Below are 17125 nucleotides of genomic sequence, written 5' to 3'. Positions count from 1 at the left end.
CAAAACTAGCTTCCGACCACGTTAACACGTAATAATTATAGCGGACCTGACAACTCAACCCCCTAAACCGACGCATGATCAGATAATAACTCCCAACTTATAGGTTAATCTACAATCTATAACTAAGGTTACACAGCCCCCAAAGAAAACCAAACCAAAACTCTGATACCACAATGTAACACCCCGATTTTCAAAGCGAGGGTATATTTTTTTTTCAAAAGAAATTAAACTAAAACAGAGAAATAAATAAGGAAATGCCTTGGGATAAATAATTGAGTCATTATAATTCACAAGCAGCAGAAACGTTTCTCCAAATATAAATCCAAAGCATTTACACAACAACAAATGGTACATGGAACCCATTCAAATAAGATGTCAAACTAACAATATTAGTATAAGTACAGTTTTCCAAATTAAAATACACCAACCCAAAAAGAAGGACGTCTAGTCCCTATACATCAACCTAATCTGATCATCCTCCCAAAAAACTATACACCCTGATTGATCTCCACGCGCCCTGTGAGATCCTCCTAATGTAGCTCCAGTCAAGCATTCCCATCAGTAGGGTACGAACCGGTAGGATCGTCCTGACTCTCATCTGAGGGCAAAGCCCAGATTTCCACAATAGTTGTAAAGGGTCACCAACCGAAATTAACAGTTAACACATAACATTTAAGTTTTTAAATGCACAAAATAACCTTTCACTAAGCATGCACCTTAAAAGGATTTTCCATATGCTAAACGTTCATATAACACATGCCAAATAACAATGAAAACAAAATAAGATTCTCAATCCATCAAGTAATACATGACTAACCAAGACATTGATAAATCAATGAGCAATCTGTTATCTAACTCAAAATAAGAATTTATACTAAGCCAATCGATTGGGCAATCGATTTCCTGAAGGTTTTTATTGAAATTTGAATTATGGGTTTAATTCAATCGATTAGGCAATCAATTGACAACATACCTCAGCCCCTGACTTAAATTCAATCAATTGGGCAATCAATTGACAGCATATCTCAGCCCCTGACTTAAATTCAATCGATTGGGCAATCAATTGACAGCATATCTCAGCCCCTGACTTAAATTCAATCGATTTCCAAATCGATTTCCGTCAGTTTTCTGAATTCCTGCATGGCCAAATTGATTGGGAAATTGATTTCATAAAAAGTTTAGTCCCTGTGACTTCCCAAATCGATTGGGGAATCGATTTCCCTGCTTATCCTTCCAAGAATACTTAAACTAATTCAATCACACTCACACATAACTCCAAAACTTAACACTTAGTAATTCCCACACAATCACCACGACAAATTGAGTTTCGAAATAGTTTTACAACCCATCACACTTACACACAATAAACAATTCATATCACTTAGCAATTTCAACACAATTACCACGACAACTCGAATTCAGAACTCATAAACTTGATTCAGACACGACTCGTGTGCCAAGCACCCTAATGCAATGCGTATATGCCAAAATGCATGGACTCGGAATTCCAAACCAAAACCCTCCTCGAAGGGCCGTAAATCATAATTGTACCGCCTATCGCAGGCCAAAGTACCAATTACCAAGGTGCCACCTATCACGGGTCTGCACGATTTACTAAAAAGCGTAAACCATAAACGTACTGCCTATCACGGGCCCGTATCGTTTACCGAGGTGCCACCTATCACGGGTCTGCACGATTTACTAAAAAGCGTAAACCATAAACGTACTGCCTATCACGGGCCCGTATCGTTTACCGAGGTGCCACCTATCACGGGTCTGCACGGCTTACTAAAATAACGTAAATTGTAAATGTACCGCCTATCACAGGCCAAAGTACTATTTACCAAGGTGCCACCTATCACGGGTCTGCACGATTTACTAAAAAGCGTAAACCATAAACGTACTGCCTATCACGGGCCCGTACCGTTTATCGAGGTGCCACCTATCACGGGTCTGCACGATTTACTAAAAAGCGTAAACCATAAACGTACTGCCTATCACGGGCCCGTACCGTTTATCGAGGTGCCACCTATCACGGGTCTGCACGGCTTACTAAAATAACGTAAATTGTAAATGTACCGCCTATCACAGGCCAAAGTACTATTTACCAAGGTGCCACCTATCACGGGTCTGCACGATTTACAAAAAGCATGAAAATGCATGAGCATATACTGACTCCATCCACAACAATCGTTAAGCAAATGCAGATATTAAAAGATTCCCCATTTTTAATACTCACTTAACTTAAACGATTTTCACAACAAACATTAAGCAAACAGAAATATTAAGAGATTCCCCATTCTTAATACTCTTTTAACTTAAACGATTTTCCAAAACAAACATTAAGTAAACAAGACATTAAGAGATTCCCCATTCTTAATACTCATTTAACTTAAACGATTTTCAAAACAAAACATTAAGTAAACAGAAATATTAAGAGATTCCCCATTCTTTATACTCTTTTAACTTAAACGATTTCCAAAACGAATGTTAAGTAAACAAGACATTAAGGGATTCCCCATTCTTAATACTCATTTAACTTAAACGATTTTCAAAACAAAACATTAAGTAAACCGAGATATTAAAAGATTCCCCATTTTTAATACTCGTTTAACTCTAATGGTTTTCAAATTCCACAACAAAGCCAACTCAAACATATTATCAAATTCAATTCACAATCAACACCAAAACACATCAAATTTTATCGGTATTAACTTAGAACACGTCAAATACGACGAACACAAATCAACATAACATAACACTCAAACACATCAAATTTCATTTACTCATGATCAAACACAAATGAGTTAAATTCGTTTTCCACGAAACTTCCATCAATATCGTCAAAACCTAACTCTAAGATTTTACCCACAGAACCTTAGATTCATTTTCCCTAAATCAATACATTCAACCATAACAAATTCCTTTCCACACAACTACAGATAAGTCCCAAAATGCAAACTAGAAGTTTGGAAGGAGCCCTTACCTTAACGTTAGCGTTAACGTGCGTTTTCGGTACCGCGAGTAAATCCGGTAAAATCTCCGCTCGCAACGCCGCTTCCAAATTAGTTCACTAGCACCGTAGTGTGGTGGTGAGCAACTTTCCCTTCTATCTCTTCGCGAAATGAAGCTTAGATCTAGATGAAACAGGAAGGTTAGTGTTTGACGGTTTTAAAATCTCTCACGCCGTTTTTCTTTGTTTACGAATCAACGAGGAAGAGTGAAGTTAAGAAATCTTCTCTTTCACACTCAACAAACCTAGGGTTTCTATTCTTGAAGAAAGGAAGCCAAGAAAAACGAAAATGGAGGATGGAGGGATTTTGGTCGCGCGTTAACAGAGGAAGAAGATGGAATTTTCCTTTTTTCTTTCCTTTATCTTTCTTTCCTTTCTTTTTCCCTTCTTCCTTTTTCCTTCTTTCCTTTTTACACTCTTTTCTTTTCCTTTTCCTTCCTTCTAATTTCCTTTCTTTTTCCCTCCAAACAAACATATATATATATATATATATTAAATATAACTTAACAAATATCTCAAAATATCTAGATATTTGTTAAATTACCATTTCACCCGTAACGCATTAAATTCTCCGTAAAGGATTCACCGCACTTAATTTAATTTATTTAATGACGAGTAATTCTAAACGGCATCAAAATATCTTTTTGCTCATATAAACTCCAAAATAATATTAACTTTGGCCAAAAAGCCTCCGAACCAAAATCCAAAATACACAAAAATACATAATGTATACTTTAAAATTATGGGTCTTACACAATTCCTTTTCTTATTTTAAGAGGAAAATGTTGGAATCAAGTTGGTTTTACATTTAGAGTTTTGATGCTAACAAAAAGTCTTTTATGAGAACAATATATTTGACTTCAAAAAGTATGAAAGACGATTCATGTTTTTGAAGAAAATCTAAAATAAGATTTAATTCAAATTTATAATTCAAGAAAATCTGAAATAAGATTTGATTGAAAATTATAATTGATGAAAATCTAAAATAATATTTGATTCAAATTTATGATTCAAGAAAATCTAAAATAAGATTTGATTCAAAATTATAATTGATGAAAATCTAAAATAAGATTTGATTTAAATTTATAATTGAAGAAAATGTTTGACCAAGTTGAAAAGAAGATATAGTCAAGATTTGAAGAAGATTTTATCAACATTCAATGAAGATTTGAATAAGATTTTATTTGAAAATTACAAATTCAATCTACACAAAATAGGAACAAAATTAATCTGAAGAATTTACTAACTCAATCTACACAAAATAGGAACATAATCAATATGAAGAATTTACATACTCAATATGAACAAGATACAATTCAGAATTAAACAAGGACTAAATTGAAGCCGAAATTTTCAATATAAATATACACTCAAGGCTGAAGGATAAAAGCACCGAAAAGTAGAAAAGAGTATAAGAACTCAAGCTCAAAGTTCTCAATTCATCTTAGAGTTCAAAGAGAGAAACACTTGTTTAGGATATAAATATTTTTTGAGTGTTCTTTTCTTAGAGTGTGAGAAGCAACTACTCAAGTTCCAATATTTTGTATTCAACCCGATAGTGGTTTAGTTCCTACTTTAATCTTAGGTTGTTAGGAGAAGACTTTGCTTGTAGGCCAAGGTGGTTAGTTCCTCAAAAAGTCTAGGGTTGTTAGGCTGTTTGGGAAGACTAACTTGGAGGGTCATGTGCTTCGTAATTCAAGGTATTTGAATTAGTGGATTAAAGCCTTCTGAACGAGGGGACTGGATGTAGCCAAGTTAGTGGTGAACTAGGATAAATCTACATGTCAAATTATTTATGCTTTCATTGCTTGCTATCTCTGAATTTGTTTGCTTCTACTCCAAGTAAGCCACCAAAACCAAACTAGTTTATTTATTTATTTATTTATAAATTAACAAAAAGTTTTCAACTTTGGAAAACACAATTCAACCCCCCTTCTCGTGATTGCAACTTAAATTGGTATCAGAGCTTGGTCTCAATACTGAGCACTTTATAATGTTTGAGAAAAGATCCAAGGGTTATATATGTCTGGATTCAATGAAGAAGTTGTTGGAGTAAACATCAACTTACCACCTCTATTTGATGGAGAGCATTTTGAGAATTGAAAAGACAAGCTGAGAAGTTTCTATATTACACAAGATCCCGAACTTTGGGACTGGTGGACGATGGTTATATTGCTCCGAAGAATACTGATCGTATTGAAACTCCAAGAAAGGAGATGCATATTGATCAGAAGAAGATATACAAGATGCATAATAAGTCTAGAACATTCATGATAAATGCAATCACCTTCAAGGAGTTTGACAAGTGAACTAACAAGGAGACAAAAAAGAGTATTTATGATAGTTTGATTCTGACTTATGAAGGAAGCAAGCAAGTTCAAGAAGCAAAGGCCAGCTTCCTAGTCAAAAAGTATGAGTTGTTCAAGATGGAAGAAGATGAAGACATTAAAACAATCTTTTCTAGATTCCAGACCCTGGTCTCAGGATTAAAGGTACTTGAGAAATGTTATACTACTGCTGATCATGTAAAGAAAATTATTAGGAGTCTGACAAACAAGTGGAGACCTAATATCACTGTCATTCAGGAAGCAAAGGATCTGAATACTCTAAAGTTGGAATAATTAATTAACTCTCTTAGATCACATGAAATTGAGCTTAAAGAAGATGGGCCCAAGAAGAAGAACAAGACTATGGCCTTCAAATCTAAGCAGAAGAAGGTCCTAAAGGCAACATTAGAATCAGAGGATAGTGATTCAGATGAGAATCTAAACATAGAGGAAAAAGAGATTGCTTTCATAACCATAAAAATTTGAAAGATGTGGCACAACAGAAAGAAGAAATTTTCCAAAAGATTTTCCAAGCAATCCAACAGAGGGAATGATGATAAATATGACAAGAAAAGCAACATTTGTCATGGATGTAATGAACTTGGATATATCAAGTCAGAATGTTCAAATATGGAGAAAGAGAAACACCAGAGGAAAAATTCCAGACCTAAGAAGAAGAGTATGATGGCTACATGGGATGATTATGAGGAATCCTCTAACGATGAACAAACAAATTAGGCTATGATAGTTCATACCAACCTTTCCTCTGGATCCAACACAAATTCTAGCTCTGGAAGTGAATCAACAACTGAATAAATTGAGGTATTTTCTGAATTTACTCGATCTGATTTATTTCTTGCTATAAATGATTTTTTAAATAATAATCACAAATTGTCTTTAAAATTGAAAACACTTAGGAAAGAAAATAAAAATCTAATTGAAAAAGCTAATGTTTTAAAGAATCAAAGTACTAGATTTAAAACAGAAAATGCAAATATGAAAACTGATATTAATGAACTTAAAATAGAGATTGTAAATATGAAAATTGATATTACTTAACTTAAGATAGATAATGCAACTCTAAAAACTGATATTATTGAACTTAAAACAAAAGATACAAATATAAAACTGATAATGTTGAACTTAAGGCTGGAAATCTAACTATTAAAAGTAATTATACTTAAATATCAATTGAAAATACCACATGTAACTCTAATAAGCATGAAGAAGTATTTCAAGATTTTATTGATAATTGTATGGAAAGAAGCAAGTATACATCTATGATTAATGGGGTTAGTAGGAATGGTAAAAGAGGAATATGATTTCAAGAAAAAGTAATTGAATCTAACTTTATTCACTCTGATGATTTATGTACTATTTTCTATAAGAAATGTCATTCTAAAATATCTTGTCCTATGCTAACCACATGGAAAGACAAGAAATCTTTAAGATCTATCAACCAGGACCAACTAGATTTGGATACCAAAGGATAAAATTGTTTATGTTGCAGATTTTCTAAGCAACCAAATTGAAACACCAGTCATGGTGCCTTATTAATGGATGCTTGCAATATATGAAGGCAAAAATATCTATGTTCATGGACCTATCAAACAGAAGCCAACTAACTCTGATGGAAGAATGAATGGTCAACACTAAACCTATCAACGAAATCGAAACTACCATAAGAATCAGAATTACCATAAGTTCCAAAATTACTAGAGGAACCCGATACATCATAAGAAACAGAAGTGTCAGATGAACAATCAGAATCATGAGATTTCTTTAAACACTCCAATCAAATTCATCAAGACTTCAAACCTGGATGGGAATTCAAATCCCTTCATCCAGACTCTCTAATTAGAGAATATGCAAACTCAGAAATTGAAAATCAAAAAAGAAGAACTAAGAGGATTTTCAGAGTAAAACTGAAACTGTTAACATATAGGTGATATATTTCTTTAAATTTAATTATTGTCTGATATTATGTTTACTGTGATAACAAAAATCTTGATCTTAAAAATCAAAGCTAGATAAGTATTTTGAAGGTTCTAAAAAATTTAGAGGAAAAAGGAGATCCACATCATCTGATCACTTCAGCAAATGTAGCATACAAGTTTGGTTTTTAGAAACAAGTAGAATCCACCAGAAACATCACTGATGTTTTGGTTGTATTGATTTCATTCTTCAATTATCTGATTTATATTATGTTATATGACAATCTACTTGACCTTAAAAAGTCAAAGCAAATTGAGGATATTACAGGTTTACCAAAACAAGAGGAAGCAGATGCAGACATATCAGAGGATGACAAATCTTCAGAGGATGAATCTGATCAAGTTAGAATCAGTTAAGATAAGTCAGAAGGAATATCTGGATGGAAGTACAAGACATCTCATCTCATTGGAGCTAAACACAGAGATCAAACACCACTTCGTTATGGACTTTGTTTAAAAAGGGGTATTAAACATTCAATTTGTAGACACTGAACACCAATGGGCTGACATATTCACCAAACCACTATCTGAAGATAGGTTTGACTTTATCAAGAAAAACTTAAATCTTACCTTCATACCTGACTGATGTTGTGTTAACTTTAAAGTAGTTTAGTTTTTATATTTCCTTATACTATATTATATACATTTCCTTATTCAAAAAATAAACTAAAAAAGATAAAGACAAAAAAAACAAGAGACAAAGTTTCACTTTCAAGTCTTTTTGTCTTATGACAAAAGGGGGAGAAAGATATTTGATAAAATGGAAAGAAAATAATACTAAGACTTAGAGGGAGTCAAAGAAATATAAAGATGTTGTTATAAAAAATACAAGTTGTGTCATCATAAAAAATGGGGAGATTGTTGGAACCAAGTTAGTTTTACATTTAGAGTTTTGATGCGAACAAAAGTCTTTTATGAGAACAATATATTTTACTTCAAAGATTGTGAAAGAAGATTTATGTTTTTGAAGAAAATCTAAAATTAAGATTTTATTCAAATTTATAATTGAAGAAAATCTAAAATAAGATTTGATTCAAATTATAATTAATGAAAATCCAAAATAAGATTTGATTCAATTGAAGAAAATCTAAAATAAGATTTGATTCAAAATTATAATTGATGAAAATATAAAATAAGATTTTATTCAAAATTATAATTGAAGAAAATCTTTAACCAATTTGAAAAGAATATTTGAAGAAGATTTGATCAACATTTGATGAAAATTTGAAGAATTTACAAATTCAATCTACACAAAATAGGAACATAATTAATCTGAAGAATTTACAAACTCAATCTACACAAAATAGGAACATAATCAATATGAAGAATTTACATACTCAATCTAAACAAGATACAATTCAGAATTAAATAAGTACTAAATTAAAGCCCAAATTTTCACTAAAAATAGACATTCAACTCGATAGTGGTTTAGTTCATTCTTCAATCAGGGGTTGTTAAGAAGACTTGACTTGTAGGGTCAAGATGGTGAGTTCCTCAAAGGTTTGGGGTTGTAGACTGTTTTGAAAGACTGACTTGGAGGATCAGGTGCTTTGTAATTCAAGGTATTTGAATTAGTGGATTAAAGTCTTCTGAATGAAGGGACTTGATGTAGCCAAGTTAGTGGTGTACCGTGATAAATCTACGTGTCAAATTATTTATGCTTTCATTGCTTGCTATCTCTGAATCCGTTTGCTTCTACTTCATGTAAGTCACAAAAACCAAACTAGTTTATTTATTTATTTATAAATTAGCAAAAAGTTGTCAACTTTGACAAACACCATTCAACCCCCTTCTCGTGTTTGCACTGTCAAAAAATGGTTTCTCTTAATCAATCAACAAGTTAACCATTTCATGCAGATTAGAGTCCATCTTATTAATATTAAAATTCACAACAAATTGTGAAAATGAACCATGAAGTAATTGTAGAATTCAATGTTGAAAAAGCTCTTTTCCAATTATGCCCCACAATTTCTCAAGTTGTTTGATGAGATTAATCATTTTAAGTACATGAGGTCCAACTTGATCATTTGCATTCAATGACGACCTGGACAAAGTTTTAGACAACTGTTATCTAGCTTTCACACTTTGTCCATCATACGTCTTCTTAAAATGATTGATGATTTCAGAAAGGTTCATATCCTCATGTTGCCTTTGAAGATTAAATCTCGTGGATGCGAGAATGATACATTTAGTAGTAAGAAATTGTTCCAAGTACTTCTCATAAGTCTTGGTTGCTTCAATGCTAGTTGGGTTAACCGGTGTAGTTACAATAGGCTTATCAATAATATCGATCAACTTCTTTTTATGCATGAGAGCGATTGTCATATTACGATACCAATCGTCATAGTATTGGACCCAACAAATTTTTCTGATTCAAGTATACCAAAAATTGATAAAGAAGACATTCTGCATATAAAAAGATATATATGATGTTAGAACATATTTTTCTAAAAATCGGAAATTTCTTAAAACTATATAGAAGCCACTTGGTTTGTCATGTCGTTTCTCATATATATTTTAGGTAAAGATGTATCACATACAAAATATGAATATCATACCGCATAATTTTCTGGTTGTCAGATCAATCATATTGGTATATATATAATTCTATAAATTGATTTAACTCAAGATGTTAAATATATAATTAATTTCAATATATACATCACATGCTATAAATAATTATTAATAAAAGTCTTCTAGTTATTAAGGTGTTCCTTGTTATTAATCATTAACAATATATATTATAAATTTGTATCTTATTAATAGTTAGTTACAAGTCTACCAAGAGACTCATGTCATTTTTATTATTATTAACAATAAAAAATTTGTATCATACACAAAATTTAAAATTTTCTATATTTTAATCAAAAACAAATATATATATCAATTGAATGTAAATATCATCCATCATCATATAACATTAAAAATAATATAAATAATTTATAATATATTAATCCACGTGTACAAATATAACATATATTTGTATATTACAATATATATAAACATAATATTAATTTTAAACTTATATAGAGAGATTGATCATGAAATCAGAACTATGGAGCATGACAATGAGAATATAAATTAGTTTTAACTAAATCGAATTAAAACATTAGCATATATAGAAAATCGAATCATATTGAATATAAAACAACTAGTTGTTACAATATATATACACACACACATACTAGTCGTATCGCTTGAAGGTGCAAACACAAAAAAGGGGTTGAATTGTGTTTGTCTAAGTTGGATTCTTTTTAATTATTTATTTAAGAATTGGTTCGGGTTGGTGATGTTAACTATAACAGAGACAATAGCAATCAGACTTAAGTAATCAAAGGCAGTAGTAAAGTACATAGTGCAAAAATAAAGTGACACAGGTACATTTATGTCAGTTCACCACCAACTTGGTAGCTATATTCAGTTCTTTCACTTAGAAGGATTTAACCGCTAATTCAAATCCTTGATAACACAACACCTAACCCTACAAGTCAATCTTATCAAAACAACCTGACACCTACATACTTTTTGAGGAAAACAAACACATTGACCCTACAAGTGAAGTCTTCTCAACACAACCTGAAAACCACAAATTGCTCGAGGAACTCTAAAGCCACTATTGAGTTGGGTTACACAACTTTGGAACGGATTGCTTTTTGCTTCTATTAAAAATATTGTTAGAATTGATTTCTCACACTAAAACACTTCGAAAATATTTCTTTGAGCAAGTGATTCACTAGAACTTAGGGTTTATGAAATTTGAATATGTAGGAAATTTGAGCTCTCAAAAGTTATTCCAAATTGTATTGATTTCATAGTTTATAAGTTCATGTGTTCTTCATTTGCCTTGAGTATCTATTTATAGAATATATTAGGGTTTCACTTTTCTCCTTGTAAAATTTGGATCATATCTTTCATCTGAACAAATTTTGAATGTATCTTCTTGTGAAAAAATTATAAGTATATCTTCTTGTGAAAAATTCTGATCGTATCTTCTTGTGAGCAAATTTTGAGCATATCTTCTTGTGAATAAATTTTGAGCATATCTTCATGTGAACAAATTCTGAGCATATCTTCTTATGAACAATATTTTGACCATATCTTCTTGTGAACAATAATTTGACCATGTCTTTTTGTGAGCAATATTTTGACCATATATTCTTGTGAACAATATTTTGATCATATCTTGTGAAAAACATTTTTTCCATATCTTCTTGTGAATAATACTTTGGCCATATCTTCTTTACACCTTGCTCAAAGATTTCCTTTAATACTAATTTTGAGTCATATTTAATTTCATATTATGTTCAAAAACTTTTTTCCTTCATACTCTTGATTTATTGGAGCGAGAATGGATTTAAGCTTGTTCTTGAATATTTAGAAATTTTGATTCGGCTAAGTCTTTTCTTTAGAATGAATTATTTCAATCAGAGTCGTTGAACTTCCTTCAGAACCATTGACATTCTTGTTGGATTAAGATGTTGTTTTTATTGGATAATAAAAGTCATACGCAATATTTTATGACTTTGAATTAGTTGCTTTGGGCAAATCACATTGTTGAATTATCAAAGGTAGTGCAACATTAGAGGTTGTATATTAGAGGCAACATTTTGAGTGCGTTGCAACTTTTGATTAGCGGTATATGAGCTTTGAATGGATGGCTTGAACAATCTCTTTACAATTAATGATAGCTTCATTTAAACTCTTCATATGCATGATGAGTTTGTGCACATCAAAGGCATGCAAGGACTTTAGAGGAATGCTTCAAATTCAGTCTTCATCAGACCTAGTTTCAAAGCAATCTCTATAGCTAGTCTTCAGACCCAGTTATCACAGACAGTCTTCGTAACCTTCAAAGGCATGTTACTTTCAGAGGCATATGTTTAGAGGCAGACACATATGCTTTTGTGTTCCTCTGGTCACTTTCTTTGGTCACCTCCTCTTGTACCTTCCCCTTATTTTCTTGTTCTAATTGTTGCACACATAATGAAGCCGTTAGTCCAAACAAATTGTTCTCATAAAATACCTTTGTTAATATCAAAATCACAAGAGGAAAACAAACTTGGTTCCAACAATCTCCCCCTTTTTGATGATGACAAAACTATAATTTTTTATAGTAATTTATTGGCTTTTATTACTTGACTCCCCTTGAAATAAGGCTACCCCTAAGTCTAAGTAGTTTTACTTATATTTTCTACCCACATGTATCCATTTTCTCTCCCCACATAAACAGATAAAATAAAATTGCTCTCAAATATCTTTCTCCCCTTTTTGTCATTAGACAAAAAGACTTGAAAGTTTTTTTAAGAAAATACGCAATACATAAAATATATACTAATATGAATCTAAACTAATCTAGGCATAGCACAACATTGATCCGATATAAAGGTAAGGTTCATATTTGTCTTAATTAATTCAAATATGTATTCAAATAGTGGTTTGGTGAAGATGTCTGCCAATTGGTGTTCAGTGTCTATAAACTGGATATTTTGTACTCATTTTTAAACAAAGTCCGTAATAAAGTGATGTTTAATTTCTATGTGTTTATCCCTATGATGCAATATTGAGTTCTTTGATAGGAAATAGAAAAAGTATTATCATAGAATATGGGAATCTTACTCTCAAGGATTTTGTAATCTCCTAGTTGGTGTTTCATCCATAGTAGTTCAAAGTTGTAGCTAATTGCTGAAATGTACTCAACCTTTGTTGTCGAAATTACAATTATGTTTTGTCTCTTACTTGACAAGGAGATTAAGTTTTCACCAAGAAATGTGCAATTTCAATTGATTATTTTCCTTTGAGCCTAAAATGTAACAACCCGTTTTTCTAAGCGAGGGTATATCTTTTTTTTCAAAAGAATTTAAAATAAAGCAGAGAAATAAATAAGGAAATGCCTTTGGATAAATAATTGAGTCATTATAATTTACAAGCAGTGGAAAAGTCACTCCAATTATAAATCCAAACCATTTACACAACAACAAATGGTACATGTAACCCATCGAAAATAACATGTCAAGCTGACAATATTAGTATAGGTACACTCTTCCATTTTAAAATAAATACAATACAAAAAAAAGACATCTGATCCCTCTATGTCAACCTAATCTGATCATATTTCAACACAACTAAACACCCTGAGTAATCTCCATGCGCCCCGTGAGATCCTTCTAACGTAGCTGCAGTCAAGCGTTCCCATCTCCATTCCCGTCCGTAGGGTACGAATCGGTAGGATCGTCCTGACTCTCATCTGAGGGCGAAGCCCAGATTTCCACAATAATTGTAAAGGTCACCAACCGAAAATAACAGTTAACACATAACATTTAAGTTTTAAATGCTAAAATAACTTTTCAACTAAGCATGCACCTTATCAGGATTTTCAATATGCGAAAAGTTCATACAATACTTTGCCAATTAAAAATGAAAGCAGAATCCTAATTAAAACATAACAAATCAAGACATGGATAAGATAATGAGTAATCAAGCATCTAACTCAAACTGAGGATTCTCACTGAGCCAATCGATTGGGAAATCGATTGGGGTGAAGGATTTTAACGAAAACAGAATCCTGGGCTGATATCAATCGATTGGGAAATCGATTGAGTGAGTACTGAGCCCCCAGGTTAATACCAATCGATTTCCTGAAGGTTTTTAGTGAAATTTTGAACTCTGGCTTGATTCAATCGATTGGGAAATCGATTGACAGGGTAGCTGAGCCCCGATTTTGTCAATTTGGCCAAGTCCCTGTTTACCCATCCAATCGATTGGGAAATCGATTTCCCTGTGTATTCTTTCAAAAATTCATAACTAACTCAATCATATTCATACATAATCTCATATCCTAACGCTTAGCACTGATAACGCAATCGCTACAACATCATTATTTTCGAAATAGTATTGTTCAAAACAAAATATTAAGTAACCGAGACATTAAGAGATTCCCCATTCTTAACGCCCAGTTTACTTAAACGGTTTTCAAAACAAAATATTAAGTAACCGAGACATTAAGAGATTCCCCATTCTTAACGCCCAGTTTACTTAAACGGTTTTCAAAACAAAATATTAAGTAACCGAGACATTAAGAGATTCCCCATTCTTAACGCCCAGTTAACTTAAACGATTTTTCTTTAAAACAAAATATTAAGTAACCGAGGCATTAAGAGGTTCCCCCTCCTTAACGTCCAGTTAACTTAAACGGTTTTCAAAACAAAATATTAAGTAACCGAGACATTAAGAGGTTCCCCCTCCTTAACGTCCAGTTAACTTAAACGGTTTTCAAAACAAAATATTAAGTAACCGAGACATTAAGAGGTTCCCCCTCCTTAACGTCCAGTTAACTTAAACGGTTTTCAAAACAAAATATTAAGTAACCGAGACATTAAGAGATTCCCCATTCTTAACGCCCAGTTTACTTAAACGGTTTTCAAAACAAAATATTAAGTAACCGAGACATTAAGAGGTTCCCCCTCCTTAACGTCCAGTTAACTTAAACGGTTTTCAAAACAAAATATTAAGTAACCGAGACATTAAGAGATTCCCCCTCCTTAACGTCCAGTTAACTTAAACGGTTTTCAAAACAAAATGTTAAGTAACCGAGACATTAAGAGATTCCCCGTTCTTAACGCCCAGTTAACTTAAACGATTTTTCTTTAAAACAAAATATTAAGTAACCGAGACATTAAGAGATTCCCCCTCCTTAACGTCCAGTTAACTTAAACGGTTTTCAAAACAAAATATTAAGTAACCGAGACATTAAGAGATTCCCCCTCCTTAACGTCCAGTTAACTTAAACGGTTTTCAAAACAAAATATTAAGTAACCGAGACATTAAGAGATTCCCCCTCCTTAACGTCCAGTTAACTTAAACGGTTTTCAAAACAAAATGTTAAGTAACCGAGACATTAAGAGATTCCCCATTCTTAACGCCCAGTTAACTTAAACGATTTTTCTTTAAAACAAAATATTAAGTAACCGAGGCATTAAGAGGTTCCCCCTCCTTAACGTCCAGTTAACTTAAACGGTTTTCAAAACAAAATATTAAGTAACCGAGACATTAAGAGATTCCCCATTCTTAACGCCCAGTTAACTTAAACGATTTTTCTTTAAAACAAAATATTAAGTAACCGAGGCATTAAGAGGTTCCCCCTCCTTAACGTCCAGTTAACTTAAACGGTTTTCAAAACAAAATATTAAGTAACCGAGACATTAAGAGATTCCCCATTCTTAACGCCCAGTTAACTTAAACGATTTTTCTTTAAAACAAAATATTAAGTAACCGAGACATTAAGAGATTCCCCCTCCTTAACGTCCAGTTAACTTAAACGGTTTTCAAAACAAAATGTTAAGTAACCGAGACATTAAGAGATTCCCCATTCTTAACGCCCAGTTAACTTAAACGATTTTTCACGAACAAACGCACATTAAGTAAACGAGACATTAAGAGATTCCCCATTCTTAATACTCATTTAACTTAATGGTTTTCAAATTCCACACAAAACAAACTCAAACAAATTCTCACATCAAAACATATCAATTCATTTATTCACAAATCCAACCATACACATATCAAATTTCATTTACTCATAATCACACACAATGACATTCAAATTCATTTACCACGAAACATTCATCAATATAAACAAAACCTAACTCTAAGGTTTTACCCATAACGCCCTAGTTTCGTTTTTCCCCAAATCGATACATTTAACCCTAATAAATTCCTTCCCACACAACTACAGGTAAGTCCCTAATGCAAGCTAGAAGTTTGGAAGGAGCCCTTACCTCAACGTTAGCTTTAACGGACGTTTCCGGTACCGTGAGTAATTCCGGTAAAATCTCCGCTCGCAACTTCGCCTCCAAATAGGTCCCCTAGCACCGTAGCGTGGTAGTGAGCAACCTTCCCTTCTGACTCTTCGCGAAACGAAGCTTGGATCTTGAAGAAACGGAGAGGTTTGTGTTTGGATCTCAAAAACCGTTTTTCTTCGTTTTCGAAACAAAGGGGAAGAATGGAGTTGCAAAAACCTTGATCTAACTCTCCCCCAACCTTGGGTTACTAGTTTTGAAGAAAAGAAAGCGACGAAACTGAAAATGGGAGAAAGGAGGGAAAAGCTTCGCGGTCGAACAGAGGAAGGAGATGGAAAATTCTAATTTTCCTTCCTTTCTTTTTCTTTCCTTTCTTTTTCCTTTCTTCCTTTTTCCTTCCTTCCTTTATATACTATTTTCTTTTCCTTTTCCTTCCTTCTAGTTTTCCTTTCTTTTTCCCTCCAAACAAACATATATAAATATAATAAATATAACTTAACAAATATCTCAAAATCTAGATATTTATTAAATTACCGTTTCACCCGAAACGCCTTAAATTAACCGTAAAGTATTTTCCGCAGTTAAATTCAATTTATTTATCGACGAGAAATTCTAATTGGCATCGAAATATCTTTTTGATTAGAAAACTCCAAAATATTATTAACTTTGGCTTAAAAGCCTCCGAGCCAAAATCCAAAATATACCAAAAATACATAAAAGGGTACTTTAAAATTACGGGTCTTACATTACTCCCCCCCTAAAATTAGTTTCGTCCTCGAAACTATGCGTCGATAATTAGCTCTGGGTGTTGTTCTCTCATCTTGCTCTCCAATTCCCAAGTCGCCTCTCCAGTAATTGGGTTCCAAATCACCTTGACCAACGAACATCTTTGGTCCTCAATCGCTAAATCTTCCTGTCCTCAATCCTCACAGGTGGTACTTCGAATGTCAAGTTATCCTTCGGTTGGATTGTGTCTGGTTCGATCACATGCGATGG

The sequence above is a fragment of the Cicer arietinum genome, chromosome 7, assembly GCF_000331145.2.
Source record: "Cicer arietinum cultivar CDC Frontier isolate Library 1 chromosome 7, Cicar.CDCFrontier_v2.0, whole genome shotgun sequence".
Lineage (NCBI taxonomy): Eukaryota > Viridiplantae > Streptophyta > Magnoliopsida > Fabales > Fabaceae > Cicer > Cicer arietinum.
Note: the sequence above shows the minus strand (reverse complement) of the source record.